Here is a 26,561-nt window from a genome sequence, read left to right as displayed (position 1 = left end):
AGATGAAAGATCAATATCTAATGTGATTTTCAGGCAAGAAATAAACTTCAGGATGGAGAGTTGTTGACTGTGTTTTCCTGGGACTTCTCTTCCACTTTACCAGGCTGCTGGCCATGTCTTAAGTAACAGACAGAGAAACTGAGATATGTAGAAGCTTCCTATGAACCCCTGCGCTTTAAGATCTACACCAACCAATAGATGGTGGTGTACTTGCCACATTCCTCTTATATTCAGAACGTGAGAAAAAACAGCAAGAGACACTCACATCAGTGGGATAAATGACTAGAGGACAAAAGTGGACATTAGAGAGAGACTGCCCCTTCTTCCCTGTCCTTGTCAGACACTGTTGTTGGCCTACTCAGTAGCCATCAGTTGTTTTTCCAATATCCCTCCTTCTCTCTAACCAAATTCCATTTCTGCTTATGCTAGAAGGTTGGCCCCTCCCCTAGCCCAGAGGATGGACCTATGTTTTGTCTGATTGTCTAGTGATTCCTTGCACTCGATTGATTGATGGATGGGTGGGCAGATGTATCCAAGGAAACAGAAGGGAAAACAGGCTGGGTTAGAGTCTGACAATGATTTTACTCCCTGATGGAAAAAGAGATCCTTGAGGGAAAGCCCTTCCCTATGTGTGCCTTCCTGGTTTGGATGCAGTCCTGTGAGAGTGAAACACTTGAAAGTGAAGCCGAATGCAATGGAAGGGGAAACATGGCCAACACCATCACAAAGACACCGTTGAACTACTGAACTGGCCCAGAAATCATCTACCTCCGTAATTGAAGGCCTTTTACTTTAATCCAGTTGGGTATATCAAGCATAAGTAAAATTTGGACTGAATTTAAAGTAATGTCTTCAATTGTCCACTTTGCTTTCCAGATACAAGTTGAAGAATGGAGATCTGGAGATCTCAGACCATTTGTGAAAAATATCAAGTACAGGCTAACATTGGGGTTAATATTATTAATATTATATATAAATATAAATATATGAATATATATGTAGATATATGTATACTTGTATGTGTAAAATATGCCAGGCACTCTAAGTACTATGCTTGAACTATATTATTTAACTTTCAAATAATTCTAAAATAACTTTCACATTTATTCCCACTTTACAGATGAGGCAACTGAATCTTAGAGAGCTTCAGTAATCTGCTGAGGTCACTCACATGGTAAGTGTTTGAAGAAGAAGTCGTGATTTTGTCAGCAAACCTAAGTAGATTTAGTTTGGAATTGAAAGTGTCACAAAACACGTAAGTCAACACCTATGTGAACTGAGTTAGAACATCCTAAATGCTTACTACCATATTTTTATTTTTATTTTTTTATTGATTTCTTAGAGAGAGAGGAAAAAAGAGGGAGAGAGAGAAACATAGCAGTGAGAGAGAAACATCGATCAGCTACCTCCTGCATGAACCCCGACTGGGGACCTAGCCTGCCAACCTGGCATGTGCCCTGACTGGGAATCTAACCAGAAACCTTTTGGTGCATGGGAAGACACCCAACCAACTGAGCCACATGGGCCAGGGCTCACTCTCATTTTTAGAAGTTTCACTTCAGTTGCTACCAACCTGCAGATTGCAGTATAAGCCCTAGTGGCAAATGAAAAACATGTGCTTAGGAAGGTCCCAGATGATGCAGGCTCCAGTTGGTACATGTCACCCTCAGGGACTTACTGATTCACAGTCTCCATGCCCAGTGGGAGCAAAGTCCAGTTAATGGTAGTTGCCACCTCTTACCCCTTTGCTGATGGGAATCACCTGTTTTACACGAATCCCTGTGACTTTGGTCCAATAGAAAACCACACAGAGCATGTCCAGCAGTGGAATCATAGGTTACTGAAGCGGAAGTTATCAGCTGGGCCTGTCCTGTATTAGCAGCATGCAGGAGAGGAATGAGAATGATGTTGGTGATTTTTGATCTGATTGTATTTAAAGATAATGTCAATGAAAACTGAGTGTTGTTACTAGTGCAAAGTAAATGTCGGGGCAGACGGAGACATTTGAGAGAGAGTAGAGAGGCCACTTTCCAGGGAAAACCATCCAATTGTATTAATATTAGAGCTATTATATACCACATGCTTTTAAAAAAAAAAATTGAAGAAACCCAATGACCAACTATCAGAGTCAATTTATATAAGGGCAAAATCCAGGATGGAACCCCAAGTGACTTTATTTACTTGATTAGTTTACATCTGTCATTTTCAAAATGCAGGACACCCACAACAACACATCCAAAGATATTTTAGTGGTTGTTTTCTGAATGGTTGGCGATTTATTTTGTCACACTGGTACCATAAAAATCGAAATAGTTTGAAGGTGTTTTAACTTCATCCCTCTCATAGTCTATTCTGTCCCTCATGAGCCATATGTTTTAAAAATTATGAAATGGGATATATGCACTTTTTTTGTGATGTTTGTGATCAGGATGAAGATATTCACCCGCTAATAACAATAAAAACATCAATAATGGTACCATGAAGAACCATGAAGAATAGTTTGACTGTTTACTATAAGCCTTGTGCTAGGTGATTTTATATGCATCATCTTATTCATTTTTCATAGTAATCCTATGAAGGATAAAATCTTTGCCCCTTTCTAGGGAGATTGAAAGACTTTTCCCAAGGTCACACAGCTAGGACACCAGGTGTATTTGAACACAGCCTGCTTTCTTGTAGAGTCTAAGCTTCACATGACTCTACTATGTGCCTTCCTCTTCAGAGTCTACTTATACAATAAGATTTATGATACTTAACATCATATTTTAAAAAGACCTTAGGGTTATTTAGCCCATGTCCTGACTAGTATAAGCTCAGTTCCACATAAAGCCATGCCTTAAGGTTGTACAAACCAAAAATATAATGAGAGTTCAGGAAGGGTTTAGAGAAATTCTTGGATGATAGATCTTTCCCAGTTAGGGATGCCTCCTTTGAGGACAATATCACGAAGGGCAACTATCATCATGTCACACCATTGTCCCTTGGCGCTACTATAAAAGACAAAATACTGAATAGTGTGGACTATAAGTCTTATCCCACATGACTTTTTATGTTCTTATGATTCTTAAAATATATCTAAGTAACCTATTTCTACAATTCATCAAACTTAACCATGAGAAATAACTGAATCTTGCTGTTACTTGTCCAATTGGAGGCAAAGGTGAAGCCATTCTTATTAGAAGAAAGCACTGCTATTTTTGTAGCTTGTTTTGTTGGACTGGAAATAATTGGACTATGAGAAGATCTGGGTCCTTTTTTCATCTCTGCCTCCCAGGTGCTGTGTGACCCTGAGCAAGTCAAACCCTGAGCCTCACTTTACTCATTAACAGCCTGAACGACTTGAAGCTGGGGCACTTCCCCTCAGGGAAAGGGGAGAATTAAAACACAGAAAATCATCAGGCAGCGAAGAGCCAGCCAAGGGAATTTGTTTATCTAATGCTGAATTCTAGATGGAAAAAAAAATGTACCTTCTTAAAAATGCATCACCATAATAGACCTGCCCTTAGGCAAATTTTGGACTCAAAATTTACATAACCAGCATATATCAGGAAACTCCAAGACAAGGAATCAAAGTGGTCTTGACGTGGTTATATTTTATAGAACCTGGCAGAAGCCAACACAGATTTCTCTACAAGGATGGAATGCACCCTCAATTCAGGTCTCAAAAAATATTCACGGATTAATTCCACATAACACAAGTTCACTCTCCAAAACTGCAAAACAAACAAGGAAGCGAGTGTCCATGAACAGTAATCAGCAGAAACAATAGGAAAAAAGCTTTAGATACTGAAATTATGAGATTTAGATTATAACGTAAGTATGTCTAAGTATTTTTTTTAAAGAAATGAAATAGCTTCACAGAGAAAGCAAAGGGGAAGGGAAAAACAAGACTCAGGATAGAAATGGTGGCTCAAATTCCAAATGTGGTCCCCACAGCTGCTCCAGGGATAGCCCAGAACAGCAAAAAGAGGCCAGCCAGTCCTTCCCACAATGGCAGCAGCAGCGGGGGATATGGCGCTGGTAAGAAGAAAAAAGTGTCTGCCTCTAGCGTTGCACAGGGTATCAGCATGGAAGCCATGAGTGAGAATAAAATGGTGCCCTCTGACTTTAGCACAGGACCTGTGGAAAAAACTTCCAAACCTTTGCCATTTAAGGATCCCAACTTTGTGCACTCTGGCCATGGTGGTGCAGTAGCTGGCAAGAAGAACAGAACCTGGAAGAACCTGAAATAAATTCTCGCTTCTGAATGGGCATTGCCATGGCAACTGAATGATCCTAGCTACTTCAGTATTGATGCTCCTTCATCCTTCAAACCAGCTAAGAAGTATTCTGATGTTTCAGGTCTCCTAGCTGACTTCACTGACCCACAGAGCAAGCTGAGGTTCAGCACCATCGAAGAGTTTTCCTACATTTGGAGGCTGCCCTCCGATGTTGTCACTGGCTACCTGGCCCTGAGAAAGGCCACAAGCATCGTGCCCTGAGCCTTGAGAAGTGATGATGAAGTGGAAAACTTTCCAAGCCAGACTTGGACTCAGTTTTGTTTCATGGAAACGCTCATTCTGCCATCAGTTTGGAAATGTCAGTGCTGGGCCTTGGAAACAATGTTTGGCATTAAGGTGTGTGTTTTTCAATGTTTTCCCTCCAAGTGTGATATTTTCTATTGAGTTAAATTATATTTCATTTGTTGCCTCAAGGAAAGTCATTTGACAAGAAAAATAAAGAATTGAAATAATGAGAAAGGAGTAAGAAGCTATTGAAGAAAGACCAGTCAGATTTGTAATATTAATTTATAGAAATAAATTATTCTAAATAGAAATTCAAGAAGTAAAAAATAAAATCATTGAATAAAAACTCAGTGTATATGTTTAGTAGAATATTAGAATTAGAACACAGAATTTATCTAGAATGCTGAAGAGACAGAAAAGAACACTAAAATATGAGACAATAAGAGAAAGAGGGGAAGATAAAATTAAAATGCCTTGGATAAGTTTAACTTACCTTACAGGGGGAAAAAAGAATAAATAAAATGTGGGAAAATAATATAGCTAAGAAGTTTTCAAAGGTGATAAAGAATCTGAATCTTCAGATTAAGAAAACACAATAAATTTGAAATGTAATAATAAGTAAGAAACATATATCTAGCCACAATGGAATAAAACTTCCCAATCCAAGACAATGAAAAGATCTTAGCAACAACCAGCAATTAAAAACTTAGATAATCTACATAGGAAAAACATTTGCTCTCAACAGATTTCCCAGCCACAACAATTAAAGACAAAAAAGACTAAATATCTTCTAAATATTTAAATGCCTGTTGGAAACAAAAATATTTAAATGCCTGTTGGAAACAATCAAAATAAGCAAATACTCTAGAAAAATCAATTGTACTGGACAAAAAAGCTGTTACTAAAGTGTTAACTAAAATTTTTATTGGTAGTTCATCTCATGGTAAAATTGCGTAACATATAATGAACCTAAAGCAGTCACATTTTAGTCCAAAAAAGTAAAATTTAAAAGCTATCAAGATTACAGAATAAAATTTCCAAAATCCTCCCAATATTTAAACCAAAAAAGGAGGGATAGTAGAAGAATATCATGTAAGGAAAAATATCCTGCAAATAAATTACATCTAGAAAATTTTTACTTTAGAAAATTAACTTTCATTTGTAATGCTAACAGCAAGTCACCCAGGTAAAACATACATGGTGTCAAAACAAGCCAAAGGAAAATCATTTGGGCAAAAAAAATGAAAAAGGATCGCAAGTCAAATTTATAGAAAATATTCCTTTATTAACTTTTGGTCGAGAATATGTTTGTATATTTTCAGAAAACAACTCCGAGACATGTGGATTCCTGCAACAGAGAGGAACTGACAGGAGTGCTCCAGCCATGAAGTCAGAAGAGAAACAGTCCAGAGATGGAAGACGCTGACGATGCCTTGCCATACTAGCAGTCAGCAGATATGCGTTACTGCAGATTGCCCAGGACCAAACCAGAGAGGGTCGGACCTGCAATACCACCATTTGTCCACCATCCAGAACTGAAATATCATTGCTGTTATGAACACATTAACAACTGTTGGACATAGAAACCGGGACTCAAAAGAACTGTTGGCCCAGAAAGAAACTCACTATAGACTGATTCATTTGCCTCTCAGCATAACTATTATTGCTTGTCTCATTTTCGGTTCCTATAAGTGTATTCCTAGTATCACATGAGCTCACTCATCTAGGGGAAAAGATGAACAACATTGACTGAAGAACAAGAACAGCATTGATCAGACTGTCAGACCTCAGAGGGAAGGTAGGGGAGGGTGGGGACAAGGGAGATAGATCAACCAAAGGACTTGTGTGCTTGCATATGAGCCTAACCAGTGATCATAGACAACAGGGGGAGGGGGGCTTGCGTGTGGGGGGGTTTGGGAAGGGAACGGGGGGAGGGGGTTGATGACAAATATGTGATACCTTAATCAATAAAGTAATTTAAAAAAATCTTCTAAATATTTAAATGCCTGTTGGAAACAAAAATTTCAACTTAGAATTTTATAACTGGCTAAACTATTATTCTGTAATGAGTAAGTATTTTTTTTAACAAACAAAAACGTAAGAGTTTGTCCCCAATTGATCCTAGTTAAAGGAACTACTCCTAGAGTAGTGGCCCCATGGCCAGAGATTCTAATTTACATGGTATGAGGAACAAGCCTGGTATCAATATCTCTATCTCTAAATATGTGTGTGTGTGTGTGTGTGTATATATATATATATCTGTATGCCTATATATCTTCCAACCTATAGCTTTGAACACAAGTCCCTGTGGCAAATGAAAAACATACACTTGGGAAGGTTCCCAATGATGCAGACTCCAGTTGATACATGCCATCCTCAGGTTATATATATTAAAAATATATATTTTCAGTAGGCCCCAGATTCTGCATTTCTAACAAGCTCTCAAGTGATACTGATAATGTTGGTCCATGGACCTTATTTTAAGCAGCAAGATTCCAAAGGAAAAATTCAGGAATATGAAAATTTATCTCAGGAGAATGACTGAGGTTCAGGAAGCAATGATGAATGCAGAATTTGTTAAATGTGGATAACTCTATATAAATATTAACCATATAAAATGGTAAGAATGAAGTTTAATTTTGTATGAAAAACAAGTAAAACCGGGAGAGAATGAGCAGTTAAACTGTTCCAAGATCATATTGTTCGGATGAGACAGAGCTACTTATCAAAATGAATGCTTTGGTGCAGAGCCAGAGTTTTACAATTGTTTTTGAAGCACAAGCAACCCTCCACTTTATCAAGCAAATCAGAATGCTTTTGAGAGTAAAGGGGGAGCTATTAATAATTACCCTGGATAATAGCCAGGATCATCCCAGAAACATCAGGACAATGGTCCACTTCCCTTAGGAGCTGAGAGGTGGCTGAATGAGCTGATATCTGGGCCCCTTCCCCTCCCACCATCCCTAAGCCCAACTGATGAGAAACTCCCTCTTTTTGTTTACTTAACACCCCCCAGCTCTATGAAAATGTTCACTTGAAACAAAAACAACGGAAACTCATGAACCCAAACAACAGCATAGTGGTTGCCAGAGGGAAGGAGGTGTGGGGAGAAGGGGGTCCTAATATATGGTGACAAGAGAAGATTTGACTTTGGGTGGTGGGCAAATAGTATGATATACAGATCTTGTAACATAGAAACCCACACCCGAAACCTATACGACCATGTTGACCAATGTCACCCCAATTAATTTAATTTAAAAATACAAAAGAAAAAATATAATAGACACCTGTTGATTTTGCCTGTGGAACATCGATTCCCTCTGCTTTTGGTAGCTATGCCTCAATATCCTTTTGGGAAAACCACACCTCCTGCAAACCCTGTCATTCACCTCATTCTATGCCAACTCCAGGAGTGTAAACATTTTCCAAGCCTGGCCAATAAGGTCATTCTATTCTCTTGACCACTATGATTGGCTGCAGTGTAAGTATATGAGAATCAAGCTAGAGAATCATTAAAAAAGAGATCACAACTGCGGCGGCTGAATTTTCTGGTTGTAAACATGCAGGTGCTGGGAACCAACAGGTGGAGGGGCGTGTCTGAGATCCGTGCCAAACCGGAAGGAAAGATACACAGGGTCCTCATGACATGATCAGTACCACTGAATCTAGTCTAAAGCAAATTATACTCATGAAGTGAGATAATATCTCTTAAACCATTTTGGGGTATTGACTTAACTTTATTATTGTTTTTACTCTTATTTACTTAAGCCAGTTTGAACTGGGTTTCTCTACCACAAGAAATAATTAATAAGATGTGTAATTTGTGAAAACCAATTGACTAAATTAACTTGGCAGAGGCTTTTCACTTTAGTGACGTTACTGGAGTGGCACCAGCTACACAAGAATGAGACTGAGAATTACTGTTCTCCCCCCCGCCCCCCCCCCCCCCATCATATGCTATTACTCAAATCAATGGCTTGAAGCTGCTGTGAACTTTTAAAGTGCTTACTATTTCTAAAAATAGATTTTCTAACCCAACTCCCCTTAGAATTGGAAAAATGAGCCAGATATGTACAATTCTAAATTTACACTCTAAGACAGGCAGCTTATAAAATTTTGTTGATCGGCTGATTTTTAAAACTTTTGAAGGGTTTGGTTTAGATCATAGATATTCAGCCAAAGCAAGTGGCTAGAAGTAAAGTTTTGAATTTCTTTGCTTCTAAAACTTATAACTATGAGTTATTTGAATGCATCGTTGTTGGTATTCCATGGAAAATCACAACAATAAATAAGGTACCTGCTCAGTTCAAGGTGCCCAAATGACAAGTAATAAAACATATCTATTATTTTGATTTTTCTAAAATGTTACCAAAGATTCTAAAATAGTCTACATTTGATGAATTTGAATAATTTGATTTTAAAATATAATTTACTAGAGGCCCGGTGCACGAAATTTGTGCATGGGGGAGGTGTCCCTCAGACCAGGCCACACCCTCTCCAATCTGGGACCCCTTGAGGGATGTCTGATCGCCTGTTTAGGTCTGATCCACCTGCCTCTGCCTGCCAGCCTGATCACCCTTAACCACTCCCCTGCCAGCCTGATCGACGCCTAACTGCTCCCCGGCTGGCCCGATTGCCCCTAACTGCCCTCCCCTGCTGGCCTGGTCACCCATAACTGCCCTCCCCTGCAGTCTGGATTCCCCTAACTGTCCTCCCCTGCAGGCCTGGTCACCCCCAACTGCCCTCCTCTGCCGGCCCGGTCACCCCTAACTGCCCTCCCCTGCTGACCCGGTCACCCCTAACTGCCCTCCCCTGCTGACCTGGTCACCCCCAACTGCCCTCTCCTGCAGACCTGGTCCCCCCAACTACCCCCCCTGTTGTCCTGGTACCCCCAAGTGCCCTCCTCTGCTGGCCTGGCCACCCCTAACTGGCCACAACTGCCCTCCCCTGCAGGCCATCTTGTGGCGGTCATCTTGTGTCCACATGGGTGCAGCCATCTTTGACCACATGGGGGCAGCCATCTTGTGTCTTGGAGTGATGGTCAATTTGCATATTACTCTTTTATTAGATAGGATTACTTATATTAGCAACTAAGTTAACATATATATATATATATATACATACATATATTTTATATATATGTATGTATATATATATATATATTTTAACATCTATTTCAAAAACAAAATTAAGATATATGATTGAACTAATATGTTCTCAGCACCCAACAGTCCCTGACACAGAGAAGATCCTCAAATATTTGCTGAATGACTGTTAAATGAACAAATATTCCTAAAAATATGTTAACATCATGTATAAGGAGATATAAAAAGTATAATAAAAACAGGAGGGTGTACTTACTGCTAGCTACTAATTACTACTATAGACCAGGGTTTTGTAATACCAGGTGTCAAATTTCAATTTTTAAAGTATTCCTTTGAGCAAAAAGTTTAGAAAAACAAAGCTTCATATACATATTTTCTGCAGGACTTCTCAGAGCCTTTAATATGTCAGCATGCCGTCCAAGAAGGAAGATAAACGAAGCAGCAGTTCTTAGACATACTAGGTAATTGTTCTAATTTGAAAACCAAATTTAATTTTTGTGGAATATTATTTTTTAAAAATATTTTTAATTGATTTTGGAGATAAACAGAGAGGGAGAGAGAGATAGAAACATCAATGATGAGAGAGAATCACTGATCGGCTGCCTCTTGCACACCCTTTACTGGGGATCCAGACCACAACCCAGGCATGTGCCTTGACCAGGAATCGAACTGTGATTTCCTGGTTCATAGGTAGACACTCAACCACTGAGCCACACCAGCCTGCTGGAATATTCTTAAGAGTGTTCTTCAGATCCCAATTTTGAGGAATGCTCCCAGACTCTCACCGCCAACGCCCAGAAAAAGGCTTAACTAACTTTGTTTCCTTTGAAAAAATGTACTGTAAAGTGTAGCGAAACCAGATAAAATTTTATGAGTTCAGATACAGCCTATAATTAACTGTTGTTAGAGAATTATTGATTTTTAATCTTATTGCAGGTGTACAGGAATGAGTATGGTGATTAAAATAATGGTTTAAATGGTCAGAGCATTGCTATGCCACTCAGAGGGGACCGTTTCTGATTCTTCAGGGTTTCATTTTGGCAAACACACCACATGGGGAGGGAGGTGTGTTTCTCTCAGAGAGAGAGGAATCCAACATCCACTTGCTGGGAGAATTCTATTGAATTCCACCGAAAGAATTTTTCCTTAGATCCCAACAAAATAGAGAGCAGAAAGCATTGCCCTGGTTGTAGAACTGATGTGCATAAATTCATCAAAGGATCTGTGCACTGTGGATGCACACATTATTGAAAGAAGAAATGTGGATATCATGTGATGCTTAAAAAAATGCCCGAAATAAAAAAAGATAGTGTTTCAAAACTCAAATGCAGCTCTACATTTCCTATGTATCAATAAAATGTGGATAAATGTGTCAAAGAAAGTATTGAGTAGTTCATTTGCTGCTTGTGTTCTATCACAGTTTGGATTATTCCTTATTGATTTATGATTTTATTAAAGCCCTGGGGATATGTTTTCCTGCATATTTTTAGTTGATGATTGACTGTGTATTTGATGTTTTCTAAAGAACACGTGGAACGCTTCCTTGCAAAGCTTCACTCTCTTTTTAAAGACGATACTTATAATAGTTCAATACAACAACAAATAAGCATCATTTGTTTTCCTTTTTATCTTATCTTTGTTCCACAGGAATTTAAATGCAAATGTGAACTAGAATGAACACCAGCAAATGCATCAACCGCTCCCGCAATATAATCATTGCAATCTATAAAGCATAACAGGCTCTCGTGTGCTGTCTGCTTACTGTCACAGTATTTTGTGGCTGGAAATACAGTCTGTGGGTGTTATTTTGCAACCAAATTTGAAAAGGAGCTCTCTGAGAAATCCTACCAGTGTTTATGTGAAAAGAGCATAATGTTTGCCTGTACATGCGTGCAGCAGCTTTATTCTTTATTTAACTTATTTTCACAAAACAATTAAGAGAAATGTATTTTTAGCATCAATAATGAAAAGCAGGGGACTCAAAGGGAGGGCCGATCTCAGCTTTATGCAAGCTGAGCTTTTCCCCTTCCTACCACAATCCACTCCAACTTACAGGCCAGCTCCTACAACGTGCCTCTTACTCTTAATTACATACATACCATCTCAAAGTCCTTCTAATTTGAAAAAACACCCCATGTCCTCCCCTAGGTCAGTCAGTGGCATTTTATCAGTACTTTAGCAATGGTCCAAGGGGAAAGACTGGGTGTCTAGACCAGTGGTTCTTAATTACACGCAAACTTCTTTGGGGCAAGGTGTTAAACAGAGGCTCTCAGATGTTAAACCCAGAGACTTCTGTTTAGTGTGTCTGGAGGAGGCACAGAATCCGCATTTTCAACGTGTGTCCCATGTGCCACTGGATCAGGGATTGGCACATCAGGGCTGAAGTGCCCAGTCTGGCTGGGTGCTTGTGACTCTACATAAAGAATGGTTGGAACACAGTGAGATCTACATGAGAATCGTCTTGTGACTACTGTTGTACAACAACGAGAGAGGTGAGCAGTTGTGGTAGAGACCAGAAAGGCTACACAGCTTATCATGTTGACTGCCTCGGCCCTTCACAAAAATGCTTGCCCACCTGTGCTCTAAATGGTATTGTGTTAAATTTTTATGCTTCAGACTTAAATGAATGTTGCAAAATAATACAGTGTTATGACATAGACGTCATCTTCAGTCTATCCCTCAACAACGTAAAACCTTTCAGTGGTTTCCCAAGACTTAATTTTTTAACCTGGCTTATAGGGCCCTTACTTGACATGGCCCCTGGGTCCCTCAGAAACCTCATCTTCCTTCTCTCTCTTAAACCTTTGCTCACTGTGTCCCAGGCACACTGGCCTTTGTTCTGATCCTCAAATATGCCATTTTGGTTGACAATTCAGGGTCTTTGCCTTTAAGGCCACTTTGAAAATGTATACTCTCATACTTTTTTATTTTTTAATTCAATGTATGCTTATGTCACATTTACTATGTACTTAGGAACCATAGTAAGTGCTTGAAATACATGGAAGAGTAAGAGGAAGTTGGTTCTTTCCCTTGAGAAACTTACAACCTAATACAGGAGAGAAACATCAAATAACTAAATACATAAAGTCTATAATAAAATTATGAAAATGCTTCAATATTAAACAGAAGATGCTTTAAGAGAGAATAACTAGAGGTTTAGTTTGGAAAGATGAGGAAGGCCTCTCTTAGCAAGCTACATTTATACCAAAATCTGAACATAGGTAGGAATTATTCAGAAATTTTATTATATTTTTATCAACTTTCTGAAACAGGAATCTATTGGAGGATTTTAAGCAGATGAATAACATGTTCCAACATCTTGCTTTGACAGAGCACCAGTCTACTTTGAAACCAGCATTCTGTTCTTATCCACATTCTAACTCAACCTTCAATGACTGATAACTTTTCTTGAGCCTAGCAAAGTGCTCTGCAGGCTTCATGTTAAAAATGGTTGAATAAATTAAGAACAAAACTTATTTTATAAAAACAAGAAAGCCATTTCCTCCAAGGAGTTAATTAATACTCACTCTTGAAGATCAACCAATTTCAAATATATTCTGTTTCAGAAAATTGATCTGTCTTGGATACGTCGACATGCCTGAGTTCTAGTCATAGAGACTGTGGGGGGGAGCCCCAATTCTGGTGGTGGGAATGCTTTGGTGTTCCTCTCTATCATTTTTTAAAATATATTTTTATTGATTTCAGAGAGGAAGGGAGAGCGAGAGAGAGATAGAAACATCAGTGATGAGAGAATCATTGATCGGCTGCCTCCTGCATGCCCCACACTGGGGATTGAGGCCGCAACCTGGGCATGTGCTCTGACCGGAATCAAACTGGGACCTCCTGGTTGATAGGTTGACACTCAACCACTGACCCACACAGGCCAGGCTTCTCTATCATTTGTGACCGTCCCCTACCTTTGCTGCCCTTCCTAAGGAGAAAGTTCATTAAACATGGATTGCACAAAGTCTAGAATGGCATTTGTTTAAAGGGAGTAAAGGTGGCAGCACCTTATGGCCTAGGTGGTCCCACTTGCAAACTATTCTGGCTTTCTTTGTTTTGGACTTTCTCAGTCTTGATTACATAATAAGCAAGGCGCTTGGTCCAAAATAAAAACAGGGTCTATTTGTTGAAGTTATTAACAAGTTCAAGAAAGGATACCAGTATGTTAAACTAAGTGTGAGGTCCTTCTAAGCCCTGGGCAGCTGCACAGGTCACAAACTATGAAGAAGCTGGCCCTGGTTCCTCTCTTTACAGATGGGTCTTTAAGAGTGGGTGAGGTGCAGCTCTCTTGGGAACAGCTCTGATTCACTGCAAAGGTCTGAACCAGGCAGCTCAACTCCAGGCAATGGGGCCAAATCGAATGCTCTTTTTGCTATGTCTCTGTTATCCTCTGACAGGGAAGGATAGAACCTGCATTTGACTCACCTTGATTTAAGAGTAAGATCAGATTTACAATCCCAGAAAACTAGAAAAACAAGACTTTGAGTATGCATTAGTTCTAAGCTATATAGCCCTAATCAACCTAGACAATCTTCTATATGCCCCAGCTCACCCCATTGGAAGTCTACATTAGTAATTGGGGCTGATAACCAAATTAATAATAAAATGTCCCTGTGCCTAGCTTATCTGGATTGTGTACATGTTTTCCAATTGTCTTCCAGTGGGAAAAGAGCTAGTCTAGGATTGCATTTTTGGTTCAAATGTGTCTTAGTCATTCTCACTTCCCACATCTGTTGGTAAAACCATTTCAACATCACTCTGATTCCTAATAGATGGCACCATATGCTTCAAATAGCCAAATAGTTGAGCTAAAATACAGCAACATCAAATTTTTGTTCTCCCAAATTCACCCACATGCTAAAAGACCCAGATTTGTGTTTCCAAAATTTGAGGAAACTTGATGTGACTACCACAGCAAAGTGATAAAATGACTTTGCTCATGTTCAACCCAAATTGGCAATTGGCCCAGCATATGTGTAAAGTAGGACAGGGAAGGCCTTAAGATTCTAACTGCACCAAAATAATGGACATCTGTTGTTTGTGTGTAGTGTTGGTAGAACTTTTCAAGAGTATGTCTTACTTTCTCTTGGTCAAGGGCTAGACATATGATCACAACCAGGAAATTAACCTACTGTCCTAGGAATTAGTTATGAGTAGAATAAAGCAAACACAAAACTTGGGTGGAATCATGTGAGATAAATTGTTGGTGTAGGTTCTTTCTATTTGTGCCTTTCTGAGACTTTTGAGTCTGTTTGTTTGCCCTGATATTCCTTTCTAAAACATTTTATTTGGATTCCATTTCCTACATGTTGCTTACAACCAATGGACTAACACCATCATAAACACAAAGTGGCTATTGATGTCCCATAATTTTATTTATTTTCTTTTTTTAAAATATTTTTTATTGATTTCTTACAGAGAGGAAGGGAGAGGGATAGAGAGCTAGAAACATCGATGAGAGAGAAACATCGACCAGCTGCCTCCTGCACACACCCCACTGGGGATTTGCCCGCAACCAATGTACATGCCCTTGACCGGAATCGAACCTAGGCCCTTTCAGTCCGCAGGCCGATGCTCTATTCACTGAGCCAAACCGGTTTCGGCTGATGTCCCATAATTTTAAATAACCAACAAAATTTAATATAAAATTTTGATATAAGATATAGTGTAGATAGCACATTGTGCTAATTGTGTGGACTTTGTTGATTTAATTGTTTCTCTAATTTATTTATTTAACACTCTAATAATAGGTGCCGACTTGGAAGCAAGGTTACCACTGAGAATTCTAGTGCAAAAGTAGCACATTGGCACTGAAAAGATGGCTTGCTAGATTGACCTAGATAAAGAGATGTATAATTCTGACTCCATAACAGATACTGAACTATGAAAATATAAGTAAATGAATAAAAATTCAATCTCCCACCCTCTATTCTATGTAATTTCTGAATGCATTGCTTAGCAGGGTTATTACTTCACATCTTTGCTGGGAAATGTGAGTTAGAAGTTTTTAGTGTCATCAGCAAACCCCCCCTATAAACATTCTATATGGATGGATGACTTCTAGATAAAGAGATAAAGGTTAAAAAAAGTGGTTGAGGTATATTGGATGAATATAATGCTAAAGAAAATGCAGTGTGGGATAATCCCCAACCCATTGTAAAGTGAAGAATTCTCTTCAATGTACCAAAAACTTATTGAGTAGTTACTTCACTAGCATAGTTAGAGGTGTGTGAGGTGCATAAAGTGCAATATTCAAGGAAGTTCTAATTCTTAAGGTCATGTGAGTACAGAGTTAGCACCTGTGAATAAGTGCTCCCTTAATGTTGCATCCTAGGTACCCATGTCACTTGTCACATCTTAGTCCAGGTCTATTTGCCAGGCCAATCAAGAGCTCTAAAGAGGAATACTCATCCATTCTAATCTGGTAGGGGACAATACAAGTTCAAAAAGAACTCTAAAATAAGGCTGAGGAAGGTATGTATCATAACATACAAAATGGTTGATGGTAGAAAGAAACTGCATTGAATTGGTAACATCAATAAAGGTTTCATGAAAGCAGTGACATTTGAAATTAGTTGACTATTTGTTTGCTCTTTTAGAAAACCCAATTTTGACTGACTTAGCCAAAATGAAAATTATTAGTTTATTTAAGTAAAAATTCCAGGAGTGTAGTATCACTTGACTTGGGAATCTCAAGTGATCTTACCAAGAATTGGTTTCTTTTTCCCTATCTCCTGGGTGGACTCTACTATCCAATAGATAAGGTGACTGTGGTAACTCCAGACCTTCCATCTTCTTGAGTTCAAATTCTATAGAAATAAATAAAGACTGCTGCCTGGTGTGTGTGTCTGTGTGTGTGTGTGTGTGTGTGTGTGTGTGTGTGTGTGTGTGTGTATTTTCAACCCAAATGTAGTTTGCTAATTGGCTTAGCTCTAGGTCACATAATCCACCTCAGTATAAGGGTGGGGTTGAGAGTTTAAAAGGGGTATAGTCAGGAAAAGTATACACTGAGGAGGTAAAAAATAAAGGTTCAATAAATATGCCTTTAAATATGGATTAGATGGGGACTAATAGAGACAAGGACATTCTGAGAAGAGGGAACTATTAGGCAGTGTTCTAAATTAGTAAGTTATCCAATTCAAGTGAAATCCAAGATATGTTTAAGTGTTATTTAAACATATAGAACTGCTTCCCTGTTACTCTATTTTCTATTATATTCTTTGTTTCTATTAGTCTGTGTGTGTGTGTGTGTGTGTGTGTGTGTGTGTGTGTGTGTGTGTGTCTTTTTCTCTTCCATTAGACAGGAAGTTTCACATTTGTATTGTCTATGTTGTATCCCTGGGATCTTGCATATTGCTGGCCCTCAATCAGAACTTGTTGAAAAAATAAAGGGATGAATGAATAGAATAATGAATGAAAAGCAGGAAACTAGCCTTGACAAGTAGTCAGGGTCATATTGTGCAGGACTTTGAAAGTCGGGCTAAAGAGTTTAGATTTTATTATGTAGCTAACACATGTTTGAGAGCATGAACATTAAGTGATCAGAGCTGTGCTCCAGAAAATAAATTAATATTGCAATGAAAAAGAGAAATGAGGGAGAATTTGGATGACCACTGGGAGGTCATTTCACTATTTTAGGTCCTGAGGACTTGATTTGAGTGAAAATAATAGCAGTAGGACAGGGAAAGTACAAATAAAGGTATAAATAGAAACGTAAGCATTTAAAGGGAGCAAGTAGTACGGAGTAAAAAGGGGTGAGATTGTGAATCTGGTTGCCTGTAAAAACAGAGATGACATTAACAGAAGTCAGAAGCCACAGTGCTTAGTGAAACTCCATTTACAGAAACTCCATTTCTTTAACAAGACCCTTCCATCAATCCACTCCCTTGTTTAATCACTAAGCCCTTAGGCCATGAGATTCTGGTTGGCATCAAACTGTCTTAAGAACAAAGCCTCAGGTCTGTTGGCCACAGAAACAGAGTTTCTGTCAAACTAAAGATAACATTTTGATTTCAGTTGTGTTTCAGCCCAAGGCCCATGAAAGCAGAATGACCCAGAGACCACATCCTCCTGAAAATAGACAGAGCCATGCCATGGTGGACATCAGGACATGATATAATGATCAACCATTCCCTCCCAATCAGTCAATAGAGCCCAGGACCTCAACTCCTTTAGTCACCATGGTTAATGATTTTCCTTCTATATAAACTCATCCCCTGGAAGCCATCGGAGAGCAAATACATTTGAGTAGTTGCTTATCTGTGATTCTGGGCTTGGCATCATTTCCTCAACTAAAAAACCCTTAGTTTCTTCACTGCAAACTCTTTTTCATGTTTGATTGGGCTTTGATGCAAACAGGCAAATAGACCTCTTGAGTCCAGTAACAGTGGCTTAAGGAAGAATATGATAAATTACAACTTGGACATACCAACTAGAATTCAAAGGGGATATGTTCCACTCGCTCTTAGAAATAAACGCATGTATGGACTGAGCACAAATATGGGTCTAGAAATCTCTCCTCCTGAAGGAGGAAGATCAGGAAGAGGAGGAGACTGAATTTGTGGAAGAGGATACAGGTGGTGAGGAGGAAGAAAGTGGAAGAACGGAGCCCTAAGTCAAAACTTGCTGTTAAATATGCTGAAGAATTTTAATTTTATCTTAAATATAGGACAGTGAGAAACCATGGATAGCTTTTAAAGAAAGAAATGATATGATTTTATTTAAAATTTTAAAAGATTACTGTGGCCAAAACCGGTTTGGCTCAGTGGATAGAGCGTCGGCCTGCGGACTGAAAGGTCCCAGGTTCGATTCCGGTCAAGGGCATGTACCTTGGTTACGGGCACATCTGTGCAGGGGGCAGCTGATCGATGTTTCTCTCACATCGATGTTTCTGACTCTCTATCTCTCTCCCTTCCTCTCTGTAAAAAATCAATAAAATATATTTAAAAAAAAAAAGATTACTGTGGATGCTATAGAGTGAAATTGCCAGTCCTAGAGATAGATCCATAATCCTTGATTTCTCAATCTAAATCTAGGCTACTTGATCAAAGTCCTCCTTCTAGACCTTTAAAGAAAATAAAACAGAACAAAACTCTACCGTTAAGTGCTGACAAGGAGAGGAGACTGCAAGGGAAGAGAAAAGGATTAGTGAAATAGGATCTTTCGTCTGTGTTACAACTGCGGAATTGAGGCTGAGATAATGAAGTAGCTGGGGAGAAAGGCAATGATGACATCCAAAGGCAATGCCCACATCGTCTGCTCTTCACCACTATGCTGTACTTGCTTCTAGTGGACTCGGACTAATTTTTCAAGATAGGATTGACCAGAATTTCTTTGGGTAATGCATGTAGTAGATAAAAATGCGGAAGCTAAGTGCATTCAGAACAGAAATACCTCTTTGTTTTGACATATATTGGAACAAAGATCTCAGATAATTTGTCCAAGATCGCACAGGCACTTAGACTTAGAGGTGGACACAGCAAACTGGCTGAGTCCCACGGAGTACACTGATTTTCCCATGCTATCATGTGGTCTCTTTCTATGCTAATACTTAACTGGATCTTGAGAGTTACAGGCTATAGGTGTAAATTGGGATCTATCTTTATAGTAGAAGGTCATGCATTCAGGAGCTATAGTGACCTAGAAGGTCTCTTAATGATAAAGAGTGAAACAAATCAGGCGTAAGACAACTATTTTTTTCTGAGGCTGAGTTCACTTACCATGAATCATCACCTATCCAGCCTTACACTTTGTTTCTACAGGCTTTGCCTGGCTCTGACATATATGTGAATGTGCAAACTCAAATGAAGACATTGACCTGCAAAGGAAATTAGTATGAGAGTGTTCTTATTTAAAGACTGTTGAAAGTCTTTAAATAAGCGGAATTTCAAATAGGATTAATAACATTGATTTCCTATGAAATGAGGACACCCTTTTGTCACAGTACAATGTTGATACCCTTTGTCCTCATCTTCTATGTTGTGCCCATGGTAATAATTAATATAACCCCTAATATATGAAAAAATGATGACACCACGATTTAGTCTTTACTTCCAAGTCTAACGATTAGCAAGACAAAGACTATTTAGATGGTTTTGTTTATATTCTCTGGCCTTCATGGATTAGAGTGTGGTTGAACCATAAGACAAACCATTTCTCTACCTGTGGAACCATTGTCACGGAGAACCCAGGTGACAGACCCTTATAGTCCATACCCGATCAAGTTCTACTTATATATCCACAGCACAAATATTAGCCATTAATCTTCTGTGTCACCTCTGCTTCTTTTGATGTTATTTTACTTTCCAACACCACCTGGTTTTACTTTCTGCAAATGTTGTTTTTGGTTTTCTAAGAACCCTTCATGTTACAAAAAAAAAAAGGCTTCATTTTATTTGAGCAACTCTTACAAATAGAACCAACTGCATTGTAATAATAAGTCTTAAAGCGTTAGCACGTTCCTAACAACCTTTCAAAGGTAGATCAGCATTAAAGATGTATTTTCGGGACCACATAAAAGTTAAATATATTTCCTGGGATCCTTTGCTGAATTAGGGGCAAAGCCAGGAAATAGAATTATTACCACTACTTTAGCCTTTAGGCCATGTTATAAGAACAGACACCCCATCAAACAACTTCATAAATGTGAAGAACCTAATTAGAAAATTAATTTCCAATTATGCATATAGAATGAAGTCTGCTAAATGAGGAAGGGACCATGGAGGCGGGGGGGGGGGGGGGGGGAGGAGAGGGGAGAGAGTCAAAGCAAAGGGGAAATTTTTTCAGTTGGGAAACAAACCTGCTTCCTACAGAAGGGCATAGATATTGAGACCAAGGGGACACAATTGATTTTATGGAGAAAGACCCTGTGGCTTCACTTCTCCGGCCTTGGGGACTTTTCATGATTACTTACAGAAGGTCAGAAAGTCCTAAAACACTGCAGGATATGCTGTTTCCCATGGTGGTGGTGAGAGTAAAGAGAAAAAACAAACAAACATAAAAACCTGATCAACCATCCTTTTATTTTTTATTTTATTTTTTTTAAATATATTTTTATTGATTTCAGAGAGGAAGGGAGAGGGATAGAGAGATAGAAACATCAATGATGAGAGAGAATCATTGATTGGCTGCCTCCTGCATGTCCCCTACTTGGGGGATCGAGCCTACAACCCCAGCATGTGCCCTTGGCCAGAATCGAACCTGGGACCCTTTAGTCCACAGACCCACGCTCTATCCAGTGAGCCAAACCAGCTAGGGCATCAACCATCCTTTTAAATGAGTAATTCCAGTCTCCATGTATGCAAGCTTTATCTATATGGCTTAATTTCCATTTGAAAACCTAGAAAATGCCCATGCATAGGAATGCATATTTTATCTTTGAAATACTCACAGAACTCTGTTGCCTGAGCTACTTTGATATGAATCTACTACTTATATAAGGACAAGGGATTCCTAGACAAGAGGATCAAATGTATTACATTTGCTAAGATACTTAATACAATGTTAGCACCCTTAAGGTATGATGATGACAGCCTGGGTAGTAATGGGCTCCTCTGAAACACATCCCTAGTGCTCCTGTCTCTTTTCCAAGGGAACACTCACATTATACCACCTCTTTAAATGGGTTTCACATGCAATTAAAACGAAAATGCCATAATGGGCCATGACATAAGAACAAAACACACTCTCAGAAGGTTTCCTCGTGTGTTTTTCTTTTCCTTTATTTTTTTCTGAACACTGAAAATTACCTCTTTGTCAGCCCTGTGGCATGGTCACAATGCAAGGGCCTCAGACTGGGGAAACGTGTTCATTAGGAGAATTGGATGACTAGGCAAGGTGCCAGGTGGTATTGCCTTGTTTGGAAGAGAAAGGAGAGCCCAGTTCTCCTGCACCACCTGCCCATCAAACCCCTGAGCATTGCTCAGCCTTTCAGGTCAACATCCAGGATGTTAACTTGCATCAACAAAGCAAAGGGCAGGAAATTTGACTCCTAAGCCATTCATTTAATATGCTGTCTTACAAATCAAGATTGTGTTACAGGAGATACTCAGGGTAATGTTAACCAGGAGTTACACACAAAAGAGGGATGGGAGTTGCAAACTGAGACCTAAAGAAGGAATTATCAAGTTGTTGGGTCCCTGCAGTGGGAACGGTACTGAACAATCTGATCCAAAAAGTCGTTACTTACTAGTGATGAAGCTGCCAAGGCTTAGAAGGAGAAGCACGCAAAATTGGGATGGTACCATGATAGGACAAGAGGCACAAAATCGGGGTTACTACTAGAGAGGGGCCATGGACTAAGCCCCACTCATGCACCTGAGCTGCTCTGGAAAACTGCCCTCAAGTTCCTCAGATCAAAGGAACAAACTGTTTCCTAGTCCCTCAAATCAATTTCGACTAGTAATTAACTGATTCCCAACATCAAAAGGTGAGATATTCCAAGAGGAGTCAAGGCAGATCAAAGCCTGTGGTGAGGGGTCCCCCTGCACCCCTCCATCCCCCGCCTCCTTCCCAGACAGACATCCATCAGATTGCAGCTAGCGAGCCGTCACACTACTTCTCACCAGAGACCAACATCAAACAGACTTCCAAATGACTTGCTGGAGTTTTCAAGCTCTGTTAGAAGAAAACGAGGAACATGCAGCTACGTGACCATATGGTCCAGATTTTCCAGGATGGTCTAGGTTTATAATATCCAGCTCTCTTGTCTCCATCCCTGGGACCACTCCCAACACACAACAGGGTCACCATGGTAAAAAGACACTGGGCAGTGCCTGGCATACAGTATATGATGAACAAATGTTCATTCCTTTCTTTTGTGTATCACCATATAGTAGAATTCCTGATTATCAGTTTGCTCAAATATTTTGTGTTTGTGTATATGTGTGTGTACTTTTACATTATAAAAGGAAAGAATATTGCTGGGTTTCAATCATGAGCCTAAGCCAGGCGCTGGGCATGAGCCTGGGCACAAATCTCTGTGCAGAAATGGTCATTTTCCCTAACACACTTACTAAGGCGTTTTCACATGCCGTCTGACACGTACCTGATTGATCTGGTTCCCTTGCTTTCATTCACACCGATGGTTAGTTTCTGTGGTTTTTCACAAGGATACATATACATACGGATGCACCCAAGCAGATCTTGGGGACTGCCTTTTAGGCAGGGAAATCTATAGCCAAAGCCTTTGCAGAATTCCTTGGAACAGAACTTCCGGGTGACCTGTCAAAATGTATCTAAGGGTTGACTACAGGAGAAAAGTGAGAGGGAAAGTCAGATAGGGCTCAAGTTTCTGACATGAGAAGGGTTCTGCCAGTCTCTTGAGGTCAAAAGAACTAACAATGAACCTACAAGTACCTTCTACAGGAGGGGCTCAGACTATGGGGATCCTCCAGGGCAGATGTTTATTTCTCACTTCCCTCATCCTAACCTTGGCTATGTCTGCCCATGTGAAATAACTCATGATATGCTGAACCAACTCAGCATCTTCCCTGGGAAACATGCTCCTTTCGTTATGGAACAATGTTGTCAGCGGAGCCAACATCTTTTTTGAGAGTCTCTGTCAACACCATACCTTCTGGGTCTTTACCCCCATTCTGAACCCATCAACTCCTCTAACTTCCCATCTGCCCGGTAGTGTCCAATGCTACTATGCTAATTTCAGCCTTTATGGCCCTTCTGTGGAGAGTAATGCCTCAGGACTGCTTTTCTTCTTTGAAATCATTCAACATAGCACTGACTAATTATTTAGCAAATGTTGGATTTTTATATCATCCACCCCCACCCTTGGAATTCCGTGACCATTCCACACTGACTGCAAGAGATACATAGAGAAATTGTCCAGTAGTTCCAGATCCGACCCAGGCATTAAAGGGCTTCCCGATTGCTGCCTTCTCTCCCTTCAGCTGCATGCAACCTTATATTCCTCCGAATTTTGACTGAGATTTTGAAAAGGATGGAAGGGGCAATTGGCTTGAGTTGAATTACAACTGTGTCCTTTTCATGAGCCATTTGGCTTGCCATAGTCTTTCTACTCCCAATTATATGTCGGACACTGGGGTTGAATGTCTGTTACTTTTAAACTTGTGCTATTGTTTTTCACATAATAGAGTGAGGGGGGAATGTGCAATGTTCTTATTGCTCCCGTGTCTCTATGACCAGTCAGCCTGGTTCACTCATTTATATCACCTGCTTAGCCTCTGTGTCCCCTGCCCTGTCGCCTTTGTGTAGTGGAACAGGCTATACCCACTGAAGCGGAGCAGGCTCTCCTTTAGAAAGAATTTAGCCACAACTCAAAGTTTTAGCACCAAATTGTTCCATTTTCCACGGTTCAGCTTGGCTTCCTCACAACTACCTCTTGCATTTTCACATTTCTCCTTTCTTTTGGCATTTTAATGGAAATAACCATACCTCCACAACATTTAATAACACCTTCCAGAAATAAGCCAGCTCTTCGATAATGACCCACTACACTGATAGCATCAGAAAATAATACCCAAGGATAATAGCACAACCCTTTTGCAGAAAAGAATAACGACAAGGCGAAACCCATTACATGGAATGAATACAGGAAAAGGTTTCTTGTTGTTGCTGTGATATATATTCTTTTTGGTTTCTTTTTACATATAGCCCCTTCAGGAATAACCTTTGTGAAAATATAAAGATATCAAAGTTGAACTTTTTGACCTTTCTTCCTCTAAACTAGCATTGATGGTATACTGTGAAACTTATTTAAACTGGATAGCATCCACCGAAGTGGTTAGGAAAGCATTCTTTTATTTATTTTTTGTTAATCCTCACTGGAGGATATTTTTCCATTGACTTTTAGAGAAAGTGGAAGGAAGAGGTGAGACAGAGAGAGAGAGAAACATCGATTGGTTGCTTCCTTTACATGCCTGACCAGGGCCAGAGCCTGCAACCAAGATACATGCCCTTGACCAGAATAGAACCCGGGACCCTTCAGTCCACGGGCCTACGCTCTATCGGGCTGACACTCTATCCACTGAGCCAAACCAGAAAGAGCTGAAAGCATTCTTTAAGCTTCATTGTCTATTTCCTTTTAATCTTTCATGTTTGCATAAAACAACAACAACAACAACAACTCTGCTCTCTAAATGATATGTCCCTGACAAAAGGCAAAGAACACATAAGATTTTCTCATGAAGAGTATCAAAGAAGCCTCCAAGATTGAGGGGGGATATCTAGTGGGTTGTCAAGCTTAATTTGATTGGTGCTTGTTAAGACTCCTGTGGCTACTGCAATAGTCCAAGCCTGTGTGTTGGTGTTCATCACCGTCATCCTTCTCCCTCCCACTTCTTCCCTGTTTACACATTGCTTCCTCCTCACTGCTGGAATCTTCCATCCCAGCAAGCAATTCCTGATTCTTCCCTCCTCCGGCCATGATTATTCACTTCAATAGATTAGGGAAGTGAAAAATTGATTCTACTCAAGAAAAGGCACCAAGTGTAGAATGAACAGCTCATCCTTTAGCTTGAAAAACTGAGACCTTAGAGGTCATTTGACTTGTTAACCCCGTCTGGCAGCCAGCAGGGGTGTGTAGGGGGGAGGGGCAGGTCTTCTGCCTGCTATTTTGACAGTTTAACGTAATTGTTAAGAACATGGGCTTTAAGATTAAACAGAATTTAGTGTAAAGGGCTGGCTCTGAAACTTACTAGCTTAGTGATTTTGGAGAAGTTACTTGACTTTTTTGAGCCTCAGTTTCTTCATTTGCTTAGTGAAACAGCAATAGAAGCTACATTATAAGGCATTTATCTCATGGAATCCTCCCAATAGCTACAACACTGTGCCTGATACATAATAGTAGCTTCCATTTGTTGAGTGCCTCATTCTACCCTTACTATGATTGTTTGGTCACCACAAACCCATCTACGGACCCTTTCCCAGTCCTCTGGAATTTCTGAAATCCACACTATCCTTGAAAGAACCTCTTCTACCCCAAGGAGTGAAAGATAGTGTTTGCCCCACCTAGAAGAGAAACTGGGAAAACAGAAAAAGGCAAATGTTACAAGCAAAAAACATGAACTTAAACCTTTGGTTGCAAAAGACATTTAAGCTGCTCCAGGAACTTCATGTGAAACACCCATTACCCAGTTGGTTTAATTTGTTTAGTTAATAAACTTTCTATGACCCGTTTTTATTTAGCATGTGTACTGGAAGCTCTTTCACATAATTTCTGAGTCCACAGTGGCATGCTTTCCGTGAACATTTATGATGTTCCACAACTCAACTTCCAAAGAATCCCATTATGAAATTAAATGGATCCAGGTGGGTAATTTGAGAGGGTAAGTATATTGCATGCAGCAAAGACAATATGTAAATATTGCAGCAATCTCTCTGACATGATATTAGAATATGAAAGAAAATGAAATCAACGAAACTATGAGATACTGAATTAATTTACTTTCAAATATTAAAAGTAATGAATCTTCTACTTATTTTCAGGTCCCTATGACTCATCTTAATACTATGATAATTTTTAACTCCATTACATTACTTAACACGTATTTGCATCACAGCACTCCCCAAATGAATGCCTCACACTTCTTCTCAAGCACAGAAATTGCTTTCAGATCTTCACCACTCTGGGTTTGAACAGCCTATTGCAAAATCTTTTTTCCAAGGTGCACCAGGACGGCCAACATTTGACATGGTGTTTTCCTTACAAGATGGACAAATAAATTAAGTATAATTAGCTATGTTACCTGAGATAGAGCATCTAACTATTCTGAAATGGATCTATCTTGCTCTTCCTTGGAAATGTGTTTTTGTATAGATACGATTAAATAAATATAGGCCCTTAAAATTTTTTAACAAAATCTGTTGGGATATTATTCAGCAATAAAAGGGACTTTATAACTGACACAGGCGACATCATGGATGACCCTCAAAAAGAAAAACAAGTCAGACGAAAGACACCATGTTTTGCATG

General features: G+C 39.5%; 1 protein-coding gene and 1 pseudogene across 7 annotated transcripts in view; one reads left to right on the top strand and one right to left on the bottom strand.

Annotated features, from left to right (window-relative positions):
- The window catches only part of TENM2 (teneurin transmembrane protein 2), a gene marked incomplete at both ends in the record, with an annotated part of 890,113 nt that overhangs the window by 545,235 nt on the left and 318,317 nt on the right, over nt 1-26,561 (bottom strand). The gene's annotated exons all lie outside the window — the stretch shown is intronic.
- Nucleotides 3,903-4,481, top strand: LOC307099886 (INO80 complex subunit C-like; annotated as a pseudogene). Its single transcript has one exon. The product of its transcript is annotated as an INO80 complex subunit C-like (transcript).

The sequence above is a fragment of the Cnephaeus nilssonii genome, assembly GCF_951640355.1.
Source record: "Cnephaeus nilssonii genome assembly, chromosome: 5".
Classification (NCBI taxonomy): Eukaryota; Metazoa; Chordata; class Mammalia; order Chiroptera; family Vespertilionidae; genus Cnephaeus; species Cnephaeus nilssonii.
The sequence above is the reverse complement of the archived record's forward strand: the minus strand, read 5'-3'. Positions and strand labels throughout refer to the sequence as shown.